Source organism: Rhinolophus ferrumequinum, chromosome 12 (genome assembly GCF_004115265.2).
Source record: "Rhinolophus ferrumequinum isolate MPI-CBG mRhiFer1 chromosome 12, mRhiFer1_v1.p, whole genome shotgun sequence".
In the NCBI taxonomy this organism is placed as follows: domain Eukaryota; kingdom Metazoa; phylum Chordata; class Mammalia; order Chiroptera; family Rhinolophidae; genus Rhinolophus; species Rhinolophus ferrumequinum.
The window spans coordinates 21932080-21946787 of record NC_046295.1 but is presented as its reverse complement, the minus strand read 5'-3'; positions in this window follow the sequence as shown (position 1 = coordinate 21946787).

The window sequence follows — 14708 nt, the reverse complement described above, 5'->3', positions numbered from 1 at the left end:
CACAGTAATCTGCTTTCTTTTTATATTCAGCAGTATTGACAGGGATTAGATTTAAAACTCTTTTCAAGGAGACCTCAACATTGTGAAAAGTGGACTAGTAACCAATCAAATTCATTTGCTAGTTTGGGTAACATGATGTTAAAAGTATGAATATTTAGTTGTTATCCATAACAAGGTATACATACGTCTAGAAAAAATATTTGGGTACATTGAACAATAAAAAGGTAAAGTAATTTCTAGTTGTTTCTTAAAACAATGGACAAGCTGTATTTCATAAAGTATGAGGAGATAAAATCTTGTAGAATTAAGGAAGAAAAAGTCATTTTACACCAAATCTAGCTAATGTTGGAAACATAAGCAGTCTCACTCTCTCCTCAGATGCCTCTTCAGAGTCAGAGGACGGGATATAAATGGGGTTTTGGTGGTGTGAGATGATGGATGAGGGTCTCTTCTGGTTGCCAGAGGATCTGTGACCAGCACAAAAACTGCTTGGTCTGGGTTAATTAATTGCAGGAACAGTTTATTCAGATGCAGGGCAAGCACCTTGGCTAAAATCTCAGCATCTGTGTTGATTAAAGATCTGAGGTTGAAGGAAGCACATAGTTGGGGGTCTTAGATGGGTTTGGGAGCCATATGGGCTTCTTTTAATGAGGGAGGGCTTCTGTGATCCAAGTCTCAAAGCTATGTTGTTCTAGTCAGCATTAATGGAGTAGCTCTTGTCCAGCACCAAGGCACTTCAGAGTACTATTAGGGCAATGATTTTTTAATGGTTATTTGTTTCAATAACCTATTCCAGATCTCACCATTCTTTTTCATTTCTTACAGACCTAGTGATAACACAATAGGGTACAAAATCTTACTGATATTGTTTAAATCCAGGGCAGATCCTGAATAATAACCTGTTTCTTTTGAATGTCATTGCCAGTGAAATGTCCACCAAGCTATTATGGCATTTTTAAGTGTTAAGTTGTAGAATATATGTTCTCTGAAATTTTATTTTCAGGATATTATGTCTGTAATCAGTATTTCTGGGCTTTGAGTTTGTTTATCATAGCTATGGAAATGGACACAGAGGTTTGACTGAAAAGGGAATTATAATAAAAATGGAAAAATGTAAGCTTCATCCATAAAACTGAACTTCTTTAGGCCTCAGAATACCTTGGGAAATGCATAATTTGATAATATTCTGGCTTAATTGCTTACAAAAACTGTGTACCTCATCTAAGGATTTTTAAGAATTACGAGGTTATAGCACACAAGGACCTAAATTAGACACCAGTTTAGATTCTCATATTGGGAAACAAAAGCTTGGATCCTGAGCCATATTTTACCTCAAGTGTTCTCTTCTCTTTACTCAGTTTGATTTCCATAGTGATTTGATTCAACAACTATTGGCATTAGAGTCTATTCGTTTAGGTGATCAGCCTGAATCACCACTTTATCTCTTGTAATTTTATTTCTTAACTTTTCTATTATTAAGGATATACGTGACAGCATATAGCGTTCAAGTAGATTTCCAAAAATAATAAAATAAGCATCCCCTTCTCCCTTACCTGAGGGATTAGGATACATCATCAATTCTTCTCAGTGCTCCTAATCACTATGTCTCCAACCCCTCAGTAGTCACCTTAATACACATTTATATATTTGCCCTTTCTTTTTTTTTAAGTTTCCCACCTACATATGTTTTTACACATAAGTTGGAATCATATTGTATGTTTTGTTCTGCCACTTGTCTGCGTTGCTCACTACTATGTTCCAGAGATCCATCCATGCAGATGGGCACACTGATAGTTCATTCATTTTTACTGCTATAGAGTTATCCATAGAATGAACATACCATAATTTATCAATCCATTCTGCTGATGAAAGATTTTAGAAGGTATAAATTTTTGCTACTGAGAAAACAGCTAATATAAACATGTCTTCTTGCACACATGGGCAAGAATTTCTCTAGATAGAGACCTTGGAGTGTCATTACTGGATCATGAAGTCTATGTGTACCAGATTCAAAATTTCTAGGTGATACCTAATGGTTTTCTAAAGTGATTTTTACCAATTTGCACATTCACTAGCAAGGTATGAGAGTTCCTAGGGATCCAAGTCCTTTCCAACATTTGACATGGTCATAATATATACACATTTATAATCAAGTTATATAATTATAATTTTAATTGGTATTTAACTAGTTACTCATGAGATCCATCAGATTTATATGACTGTTAGCCATTTGTCACCTTCTGTGAAATGTCTTTGCCATTTTTCTATTTGATTATTAATATTACTTTTATTTCTTATTCATTCTTTATATAGTCTATATATTAATCCACTGAGGGTAAGGCAAATATCTTCTAGTTTGTGGCTGTCTTCTCACTGCCTTTATTGTGCCTATTTATGAATAGGATTGCTGAATATTTTTAAATTTTTATTTTGAAATAATTGTAGATTCACACATAGTTGTAAGAGATAATACAGAGAGGTCCCATATACCCTTCTCCCTGTTGCCCCCAATGGTAACACCCTGTACAACTATAGTATAGTATTCCAATCCAGAAAGTGATCCCTGATAAATCAATGATCTTTTTACTATCTCCATAGTTTTGCCCTTTTCAGAACATCATGCAGTTGGAATTATACAGTGTGTAGCCTTTCCAGATTGGCTTTTTCCACTTAATAATATGTAGTTAAGGTTCTCCGTGTCTCTGGTTTTTGTGTGTACATAAGTTTTCAGATAATTTGGATAAATACCAAGGTGAGCAATTACTGGATCACAGAGTAAGAGTATATTTAGTTTGGTAAGACACTACTAAATTGTCTTCCAAAGTTTCTGTATCATTTTTCATTTCCATCAGCCATGAATGAGAATTTTTGTTGCTGTACCAAATGATAATATTTGGTGTTGTCAGTATATTGTATTTTGGTCATTCTATTATACGTACAGTGGCATCATATTATTTTAATTTGTAGTTGTCTAATGACATATGATATTTATCATCTTTTCCTATGCTTATTTGCCTTCTGTGCATCTTTTGGTGGGTGTCTGTTCAGGTTCTTTGCCCATTTTTTTATATTGGGTTGTTAGTTTTCTTATTGTTGCGTTTTAAGAGTTCTTTGTATATTTTGGATAAGAATTCTTTATCATTTATGGTTTTTGCAAATATTTTTCTCCCAGTTCATGGCTTGTTTTCTCTTTCTCTTGACAATGTCTTTTGCAGAGCACAAGTTTTTAATTTTAGTGAAGTCCTGCTTATTAAGTATTCATTTTTCTTGCCTTTGGTGTTCTGTCTAAAAATTCATTGCCAAGGTCATCTAGATTTTCTTCTATGTTATCTTCTGGGAATTTTATAGTTTTGTATTTTACATTTAAGTGTCTTATCCATTTGGAGTGGATTTTTGTGAAGGGCATAAGACCTGTATCTAGATTCAGTTTTTTGCATATGGATGTCCAGTTGTTTCAGCACCATCTGTTGAAACTATCTTTCCTCCCTTGTATCGCCTTTGCTCCTTTGTCAAAGATCAATTGATTATATGTGTCTATTTATGGGCTCTCTATTCTGCTCCATATATCTATGTCACCAATATCACATTATGTTGAATGCCTTAGTAAGTTTCGAAGTTGAGTAGTGTCCATCATCTGACTGTTCTTCAAAATTGTGTTGGCTATTCTGGGCCTTTTGACTCTCCAAATAAATGTTAGAATTGTTTTGTTGATATCCACAAAATAACTGACTGGGATTTTGATTGGGATTCATTGTGATTTTAATTTGCATTGAGGACTGAAAAACATTAAGCATCTTTTTATATGTTTATTGACATTTGCATTTCTTTTTGGTGAAGTGTATTCAAATATTTTGCCTATTTTTTAAATTGAGTTATTTATTTCCTTTTTGTTGAGTTTAAAGAATTCTTTATCTTTTCTTTCTTGTAGTCCTCTGTTGGATATATGATTTGCAATTTTTTTCTCCCAGTCCGTAGCTTGTCTTTTCATTCTCTGAATAGTGTATTTCTCAGACCAAAAGTTTTTAATTTTGATGGTTTCATTTATCAAATAGTTCTTTTATTTTCTAGATACATTTTTTAAGCTGAAGCTGAACAATAATGCATATGAACTACAATTATATATATATATATACATATATATATATATATGGTTATCAAATAGTTCTTAATCAATAGTGTTTCTGTGTCATATCTAAAAACCCTTTTACTAACCTAAGCTCACAATAATTTTCTCCTGTTTTCTTGTAAACAAGTTATAGTTTTACATTTAAGTCTATGATACATTTTGAGAATTTTGTATAAGGTGTGGGGTATTAATTGAGGTTCTTTTTTGATATATGTATATTCAGTTGTTCAAAAATGAGCAACATTTATTAAAAGACTATTCTTTTTCCATTGAATTGACTTTTCATCTTTGTCAAAAATTGATCAATCATACTTCTATGGGTCTATTTCTGGAATTCTTTTCTGTTCCTCTGGCAATGGTCTATCCTGTCATTATATAGTCTTGGGTACTGTAGTTTTATATTAAGACTTTAACTTTGCTTTTATTTTTCATAATCGTTTTGGTTATTCTGGTTTCTTTGCCTTTTGTATAAATATAAAAATTAGCTTATTTATACTGATAAAAAATACTACTGCTATTTTTAATATGATTATGTTAAATCTATAGATAAGTCAGGAATTACTTACATATTAACAATATGAAGTCTTTTAAATCACAAGCATGGTATATTCTTTTTTAAAGATTTTATTGGGGAAGGGGAACAGAACTTTATTGGGGAACATTGTGTACTTCCAGGACTTCCCTCCAAATCAAGTTTTTGTCCTTTCAATCTTAGTTGTGGAGGGCGCAGCTCAGCTCCAGGTCTAGCTGCCGTTGCTAGTTGCAGGGGGCGCAGCCCACCATCCCTTGGGGGACTCGAGGAACTGAACTGGCAACCTTGTGGTTGAGAGGCGACGATCCAACCAACTGAGCCATCCTGGAGGCAGCTCAACTCAAGGTGCCGTGTTCAATCTTAGTTGCAGGGGACGGAACCCACCATCCCTTGCAGGACTTGAGGAGTTGAACTGGCAACCTTATGTTTGAGAGCCCACTGGCCCATGTGGGAATTGAACCGGCAACCCTCGGAGGTAGGAGGATGGAGATCCAACTGCCTGAGCCACCGGGCTGGCCCAAGCATGATATTTTTAATCAGTTCATTTTGGTTTTCAAAACCTTAGATCAGCATTTTTATAGTCCTTACTATACAGATCCTACATGTTTTTCTTAAGATTTTCACTTAAGTATTTAATTTTTGAGCTGTTTCAAAATTTGGTTTCCAATTGTTTATTGATGATTTATAGACACATAATTCCTTTTTGTAACTTGACATATGTTTGTATATGTGACCTTGTATCCTGTGACCTTGGTAACTCAGGATGTTTTTTGTAGATTCTTTGGGGTTTCTATATAGACAAAGAATTTATTATCTTCTGCTTATTAAGCAAGCAGAAGGAGCTTGCTTAGGTTTTAATTTGCTCTTTTTCTTGTTTCCTAGAATAAAAACTAAAATTATTTATTTGATACTTTTATCCCTTTATAACGTATGCATTTAATGGTATAAATTTCCCTCTAGTTACTGCATTCATGCCTCCCACAAATTTTGTTATATAGTATTTTTTACTCATTTTAATATGTTTTCTAATATTCTTGAGATTTCCTCTTTCAGCAATGAATCATTAAGAAATATGTTACCTAACTTCCAAATATTTAGGGAACTTTCTAAATATCTTTGTTATTGGTTTTTAGTTTAATTCCACTATGATCAGAGAATATAGTTTCTATGTTTTTAATTCCTTTAAATTTGTTAAGGTTTGTTTTATGACACAAGATACAGTTTATTTTTGTAATCTTTCATGTACACTTACAAAGAATGTTTATTCAGCTGTTATTGAGTCAAGACGTCTTAAATTTCCAATTAAGTCAATTTGGTTGATGGTGGTTTTCAGGTAATATATGTTCTTGTTAATTTCTGTCTAATCATTCCATGGGTTACTAAGAAAGGAATGTGGAAATCTTCAACATTATTAGTGGACTTTTCTATTTCTTTTTTCAGTCTATCATTTTTTGCTTTATGGATTTTTAAGATCTTTTTTTAGGTGCATACGTATTAAGGATAGCTAGGTATTCTTAGTGGATTAAAACTTTTATTTTTATGTAATGTCCCTTCTTATCCCTGGTCATTTTCCTTCTTCAGAATTCTATTTTTTCTAGAGTGGCACCAGCAAGATGGTGGAATAGAAGTTCTCTACTATCATCCCACCACAGAACAACTTTGATAGTTACCCAGGGATGAAAGTATATTTGAGAGAGTCTGGAAGTCCAGTGGAGACATTCCAGCACACTAAAAATCTAAGACTAGATACATTAAAAAGGGTAAAAGAAAGTTTTATTTAGCCTGTATCACTCCTACCCCAAGGCAGTATGGCTCAGTGCTAGGAGAAACTCCTGCAGCCTATGATTTCTCCCACAGGGAAAAGTGAGTGTATGAATGCCAACTTCCCTAGCTCTGTATGAGAGGCGCACTTCCTTTTTGCTTCACCCAGATTACTGAGGTAATCTGCAAGATTGAGTGCTGAGAGAAGCTGGAAGAAAAGTATTATCTCTTTGATGAGTTCTGAGCCCTAGATGCTTTTGTTTTTTAAGTTTCCCACCTACATATGTTTTTACATGTAAGTTGGAGTCATATTGTATGTTTCCACATCTTGACTATTGTTAATAATGCTGCACTGAACATGGGAGTGCACATATCTCCTCAAGACAAGATTTCTTTAAATATTTTGTAGAATTCACCAGTGAATCCATCTGTATCTGGGCTTTATTTGTTGAGTGATTTTTGATCCTTACCAGTTATAGGTCTATTCATATTTTCTATTTCGTTATGAGTCAGTCAGTAATCAATACAAAAACAAAATGAAAGGTTCAACACAGAGCTATAAATAAAAAAATAAACAAATAAATTCTGAAGATGAAGAATACAAAGAATGAAATGAAAAACTCAACAGAGAGCTTCAACAGCAAACATGATCAACAGAAGGAAGAATCTGTGAACTGAGGTGAAGTCATTTGAAATTATTCACTCAGCATACTCTAATACCACAGAAATTCATAATACCGTAAGAGACTACTATGAATAATACAATTATATGTCAACAAATTGGATAACTTAGAAGAAGAAATGGATAAATTCCTAGAAACATACAATGCACCAAGTCTGAATTATGAAAACATCCTAACTGTTCATGGATGGTGAATGAATAAATAAAATATGATTATACATAATATATATATAAAATACACGTAACATATATATAATATATGTAACATATAATATATATTATACAATGTATATCACATATGTATATATATATTATATATAATACATATATACATGTATATGCACAATGGAATATTATTCAACCATAAAAATAAGTAAATCCTGCCATTTGCAGCAATATAGATGAAATAAGTGAAATAAGCCAGTTATAGAAAGATAAATATTGTTTGGTATCACTTATACATGGAATCAAAAAAAGAGTGGAACTCATAGAAAGAGTAGAATAATGGTGGATCCTAGGGCTCAGGGATGGGGGAAATGAGGAGATATTGGTCAAAGGGTACAAACTTTCACCTGTAAGATGAATAATTTCTGAGGCTCTAATATATAGCACAATGACTATAGTTAATAATACCTGCATACTTGAAATTTGTTAAGAGAATAGGTATTAAATATTCTTAACACACAGACACCCATACTCACACTCAGAAGGTAACTATGTGAGGTGATGGGCATGCTAAATAGCTTAGTTGTGGTAAGTAATTCACAATGTATATGTATATCAAATTACCATGTTGTGCACTTTATATATAATTTGATCTGTCAATTATACCTCAAAGCTAGAGGAATAAAAGAATTCTCCTTTTCCTGATAGTCATATGTCCATTCGGCTTTCTTTTGGTTAGTGATTGCATGGTGTATCTTTTTCTTTCATATAACACTTAGTCTCTCAATATGTTTTTATATAAAATTGATTTCTTGTGGAATAGGAGTCTATGTCATGTTATTAAATTATCTAAGAACCTAACTATCCACCTATTGACTGAACGTAGTCATGTGACAATACACACTTTCAATGAAAGCTGTATACTTTAGTCTTTTAGCTGGGCACATGGTCTGAACACACAAATGCACATATACACGCATACTTGGGTTTTGTTTCTAAAGAAAAAGTGAGAGTGGGTGTTTGGATAAGCAACTAGCTATCTCTGCTTTGATATCTTGAGTATTTGTAGCTGTCCTTACCTATACAATACGGACACATGCAACCATTCTTTCCCTTTTGGAAAGACTAAATAATTTATTTGATCGTTTTATGCAGTATTTAAAGTATCTTGTTAATGTAGTTATTCTTTTTGTTCAAGTTGCTTAACAAACATTGAATATAAAAAAAATCACTCCTAGGTAAGTCTAGAAGGATAATTTTATCTTTGTTTAAAATTATAAGTTTATTTTGTGAAGGGGGGTAATGTTTCAAATTCTCAGCAATTGTTTTATTTTCAGCAATGTATAAACTATTTCTGTTTTTAAAATGCATTTTTCTTCTAAACAAAGTCAAGAATTGGAGCATCAGCCATTTTAAATGCCTCCCCATGAGGTTTAAATCAATGTTCAGATTTCAAGGGACAAACTTTCATCCTAGGTGAGCCCAGAGTGTGGTTACCTGTGGGAAGAGCAGCTTGTCTGTTAAGTGACATTGCTATTGAAGTAATCAGGTCACATGTGACAGTTCATTAGTGGCATTCCCCCTTCCCTGATGAAAACAAACTAATATACATTTTTTAAAGCCAAAGAAAACAAATACTTTTTTTTTAAATGCTGCTATCCCAAGTCACGTTTACTATTACATTCAAATATAGAATGCATCTTACTGTCAAACTGAATTCAATGTGGTAAAATAAAAAGCAGTAAATCTAGAAATTATGCATCAGCATTTGTGATGTTTATTCCTTTTATTTATTTATATCCCTTTAGGTTGAAGCACCCAAAACAAAAAATTATGTTCCCAGGAAAAATACTTAGCTGGATAATAGAACATATTATTATAAATTTTTTCCAATGCTATTCACCTTATTTTTACCTTAGCCCCCTTTTCTTTTTTATTGTCATTGTGCATTGAGCTATACCTCAAAATTGATTTATTCCCCCCCACAAATTCGGGGGTTACTCTAATTTAAAATCTATTAATGTTTGAAATTATCCATTGCCCCATTGTTCTATTTGTACATTTCAATTCAGTGTGATTTTTAAATGTTTTCCTAGTTTTGAAAAATATATGTCATACTTTTTCTTGGAAAACGAACACATATCAAAAAATTACTTCCTAAGAACATTTGTATATCTTAAACATAAATACTGTTCTTAAAAATAAAGAAAAATATTTTGGCTAATAAGATATATTTATACATTATCTAAGCCTGCACCAAATAAACTTATACATATGAATTAAGTACATTTAGAGGGAGGAAAATTCACTATCAGATGGCAAGAAATAAATTCAAACCACTCATTTCCCAGACTCACAGATTATTACCAAAATCAGCATGTATAAACAAATCCTTGTTTCCATTTTAAACTGTGCTATTTTAAATATTTCTTCATTTATAGAGAGAAAATACACAAAATTAAGATGTAGCATGTGAGTCTGAATGGAGCACACTACTCTAAAGCTGTGAAACGATTATTTAAAGGTGAGTATGATGCTTAAAATTTCATAACCTGGAACAAGAGATAAACAAAAAGGTAAGTGGTTGACTGAGGACCACTTACAGCTATGGCCGCAGCCTACTAATATTATTTTCAGTTAATAAAATTCAGACAGAAACAGAAATTTTTAATTTAGGGCATAGAAACACATCAATGGCACAAAACATACACCATATAAAACAATTATTGAAGGCCCTAAGCAAGCAAAAATGTTTATGGGTCTCAGAATTCACTGTGACTTAAGTAAAAAACACAGGAGGATATACAAAAGGAAAATCAAGGAGAAAATGATCAGCACACAATGATTATTAAAGAAAGGCCAGCTTTTAAATAATTGTCATATCACAAAATAATTTAAATTTAAAGTAATTGAAATCGTTTTACAAACATGTAATTAATATTTTCCCTAGCATAACAATAAGTTTATAATGACTACCTTTTACACATGATTTATTATTCTGTTTGCGTTAACCAGTAATTACAGGAGGCAAAATTTTACCCACCACGTTAAAATTGCCCAGCTGAAATTAAATAAGGGTGCCATTAAAGACCTGTTTCTGGAAAATGCCAAAGCCAAGAATGTCTAGACAAATCTTGAAATATTACCTAGCTCTCTGTAATTTTGCACATGTACAGCAGAGGGCACTAATATAATTACGGTAGTTGGACCTGATGGGAGTAATCATCTGTGATTCTGGGATTCACCGGAAGTAGTAAACTAGAAAGTCTTACTCAGTCAATGAATAGTTTCTTCCTACCTAAACAGGGAAATTCTTTGCATGAAATTTACTTAATTTTTATAGCTAAAGGGCCATAATAATAGAAAGTTAATGTTGATTATTCCCTTAGAAATAAACAATACAATGAGTGATCTTTGAAAATCATTAACCAGCCTCCTCAGAAGACCAATAACACTTTATTAACCTTTTCCCCACTTCCTCTTGTTCTCACATAGCTACTCTCACCTAACTACATCTTCTCCCAAAACACCATGTCAGAAATCTGAAAGTGGAAAAACTTTTGGCATTGTGGGCAGCTTTTTATAATACAGTTGAAGCATTGCCTAATTGTAATTATCACCACAAGGTGAGGGAAACTTTGAGGCAAGTAGAAGGACCAACAATTAGCTGTTGTGAAAGAAGGAGGAAGTTATTTGAATCATACTCCAATGTGTTGTTTCATCACAAAGAGGGAGAACATATGGTCAGTTTTGTGGTCTTCATTTTCTAGGTAAAATTAATAGAATAATTATTACCCATAGCAAAGCATAAAGTGTGTATAGCAGAGAAAATAATCACTTGCTTTACGGATTTAACTGTGATAGATGTTGGGCTCTGTTTTCCAGAAGCTGAAAGTCTAGTGACAGGCAGCAAACATCTTAACATAGAAACTAAACAAAATGTGGTAAGCCCTGTGGGAACACAGAAAAGGAGCCTCTGGGAGACAGGAAAGAGCTGCAAAAACAATAACATTTAAACTGGCTTTGGAGAACGGGTAGGCGTTTACCAGTTAAAGAAGTGGTAGCACGGTCTACCAGCAAGGTAGGAACTGTTCATGTCAAAGCTTGGAGGCAGGAAAGGCCAATCACAAAATAAATAACATCTGCAGCATTCGAAGGAATATCCAACTGGATACTACAAGTCTGTGTTAGGTAGAAAGTCATTTTATTATCTTATTAAAGTAATTCTCAGTGGATGCGTAATTTAAGAGGGGTGTTGGCTTTGAGTTTTAACAGAAGAGTTTGTCAATAGCAGAGTCTTTAACTGTGGGTCTATGGGAGTATGGAGAGGTTATTTGTTTCAGTGTTTGCTTTTTACTATGGCATTTTCCTATATCAAGAAGCTATTAGTAGTCGGGAATTTGGTAGCTTATTTCTGAAAGGTGGTTACTCTCAATTTTAGAAACTTCTGATTACTAGCACAGTTTTATTCCATATCCAGAAATTATAAAGACTTTATATATTCTGTTTGGTTGTTCTTCTGGCCACTGAATTAGTGTCAAAAACTTAGTTATGGTCTGAGTTATATGGCCAGAAGTAAGTGTCCTCAGAGGGTGCAAATGAGAATTAAGACTCACTGCAAAGCAAGTTATCCGTATGGTTATATCCTATGCATTTTTAAGGGCCAATGAAAATATTGAGAACTGAAAAATTATTTAGTAGCTTCAAAATACAAAAAGAAAACGAGAAAATAAAAAGTAAATATGCCCTATTAAGTGTCTACACTCAGCTTCATCTCAACTCTTTTCTAGCTATAGCCAACATATTTAATATGGGGTATGGATGCATTTTATACGTTAGATGTGATTTCAAATAAGGCCTCCCAAAATAAAAATGTTGAGAGCCTTCAAGCTCTTCAAATATCTCTGCTTACCCCGTGCACTGCATCCACATTATTTTATATTTGTATTCTGCTCCAAGAATCTCTGATTACAAGAATCTACAGCACCTGTTTCTAGGGAGACAGCAGGTGGGTGGAGTTATATAAGAAAGATAGGCCTTACCCTCTGCTCCTAACCCCATTCCATTTCGTTGCTAGGGGCTGGTTAACAGCAACTCAGTTCCCCATGACACTGCTTAGTTCAGGAATCATGTCTGTTGCCTGATTCTTCTGACTCTGGATAGGCAAAGAATCAACATATGTTAATGAGCTATATTTAAGTTTGTAGATACATTTAAAATTCTCAGATAGGGAATTCATACAATGTTGTTGCCAGCTTACAGTATGTTACTTGCCAGAGGCTTCATATATTTTTTTCTGTGTGTGTGTGTTGCAGGGTTTTTTCCAATTACAGTTGACACAATATTCTATTAGTTTTAGGTGTACAACACAGTAATTAGACAGTTATATAACTTATGAAGTGATCACCCTGATAAATCCAGTACCGGTCTGACACCATACATAGTTATTACAATACTAGTGACTTTATTCCCCATGCTATATCTCCCTAACTCCTAATTTGTACCTCTTAATCCCTTCTCCCCTTCAACCATCTCCCCAACTCCCCCCTCCAATCCAGCAACTATCAGATTGTTCCCTGTGTACATGAGCTTGTTTCCGTTTTGTTCGTTCATTTATCCTGTTCTCTAGATTCCACGTGTAAATGAAATCAAATGACATTTGTCTTTCTCTGTCTGCCTTACTCCATTTAGCACAGTACCCTCTAGGTCTACCTATGCTGCTGCAGATGGAAAGATTTCATTTTTTTATGGCCACGTAATATTCTATTGTATATATGTACCTCCTCTTCTTTATCCATTCATCCATTGATGGTCACCCAGGTTGCCTCCATATCTTGGCTATTGTAAATAATGCTGCAATAAACATATGGATGTACATGTCCCTTCCAAATAATGTTTTGGATTTCTTTAGATAAATACCCAAAAGTGGAATCAGTGGGTCCTTCCATCTCTGACTTTCATATCTGATGATCGAATGACTGGAAAATACATGAGCTGGCTAGGAACCAGTGTTTCTTTCTTTTGGAATAAAATGGAAAAGGGATATTATAGATAAAGACTTCTTTCTAAAGTTTCAAATACTGATGGATGGCCTCTACCTTGTTTTGCTCTCAACTTCAAAATTTCCGTAGTCAAGATTTTAATAAAGTGAATGAGGTTAGAGACATTGTTCTGTTCACTTCTGTTTTTGCAGTACCTAGAAGAGTGCCTGGCACATCGTAGGCCTTCAATTAGTATTTGTTGAACAAATGAGTAAATGGATTATTCATTATCTTTGGAAACTTTTAGAAATGCAGGGGTTTGTTTGTTTGTTTGTTTGTTTTTTAAGAAAAAAAGTGTTATCAGTGATTTTTAGACCATAAAAGGACTTTAAAGATTGCCTGGCCTAATGTAGTCATCTTAAAGAAAAAGAAGCTGATTTACAGAGAAGTTATGGTATACAGCTATTGTGATTTTGTATATGTATGTGTACTATATTTCTAGGGACAAATAAACCAAAAAGACAAAATAATCAAAACTTGTGTGCAAATTCTGCTTAGGACCATCTTTAAATAAAATAAAAAAAAATGTATTCATATCTTGACTCTTACATGCCTAGTACTGTTCAAGCTGTGGTTGAAAATTTAAAAAGAAGACTAAGATCTGATCCTTATCCTAAAAAAATAAATGCAGTTTTGTTAGGGAGATAAGATTAAGGCATATGAAATATTTAGAGTGCAGTCAAGAACTTTAATTAGGTGGGATTGCATATATAAGTTCAAGGAAGGAAGAGATGAATGTGACCTAGAGGTCCGGCTGTGTAAACATTTTTTAAAAATTTGTATGAGAACATAAATGATGCCATTAATCAAATTATCAGCTGGCACGAAGATGAGCAGAGTAGAATTCAAAATGAATTCAAAACAATGGGCGAGTCTAACAAGGTGAGTTTAAATAGTAGCTTAATAATGCTTAACAAAAAGTTAATTATAACTAATATTTTTTGAGCATTTACTATGAAACAGGCACTATTTAGTACTTACCTTTGTTATGTCATCTGATCCTCATATCATGTGATGAAGCTTATTTTGATCCCCATTTTAAGGTTAGATAATGATTCCAGGTTCAATTCCTAAGTTTTGAATCCATGCTTCAAATTCAGATATAAACTCTTACCTACTACTAAATCACATTGCTTCAATAGCTTTAAAAAGTATAAACATAAACTTCTATATTTAAATACCAGGGGTGCCAAAAAAATGTGTACACATTTTAAGAAATGTTACCTATGCTCAAGCAGTAGTTCGCCATAAGCAGAAGTCTGGAATGCTGATGGTAACCACTTTGAGCACCTCTTGTAATTGCACAAGTCAAGCGTGACTTGTGTTCATCTTTTGTTATCAATATATATTAAGCATTACAACTAATACAATTTTTTCCTTTCTTAAAATGTGTATTTTTTT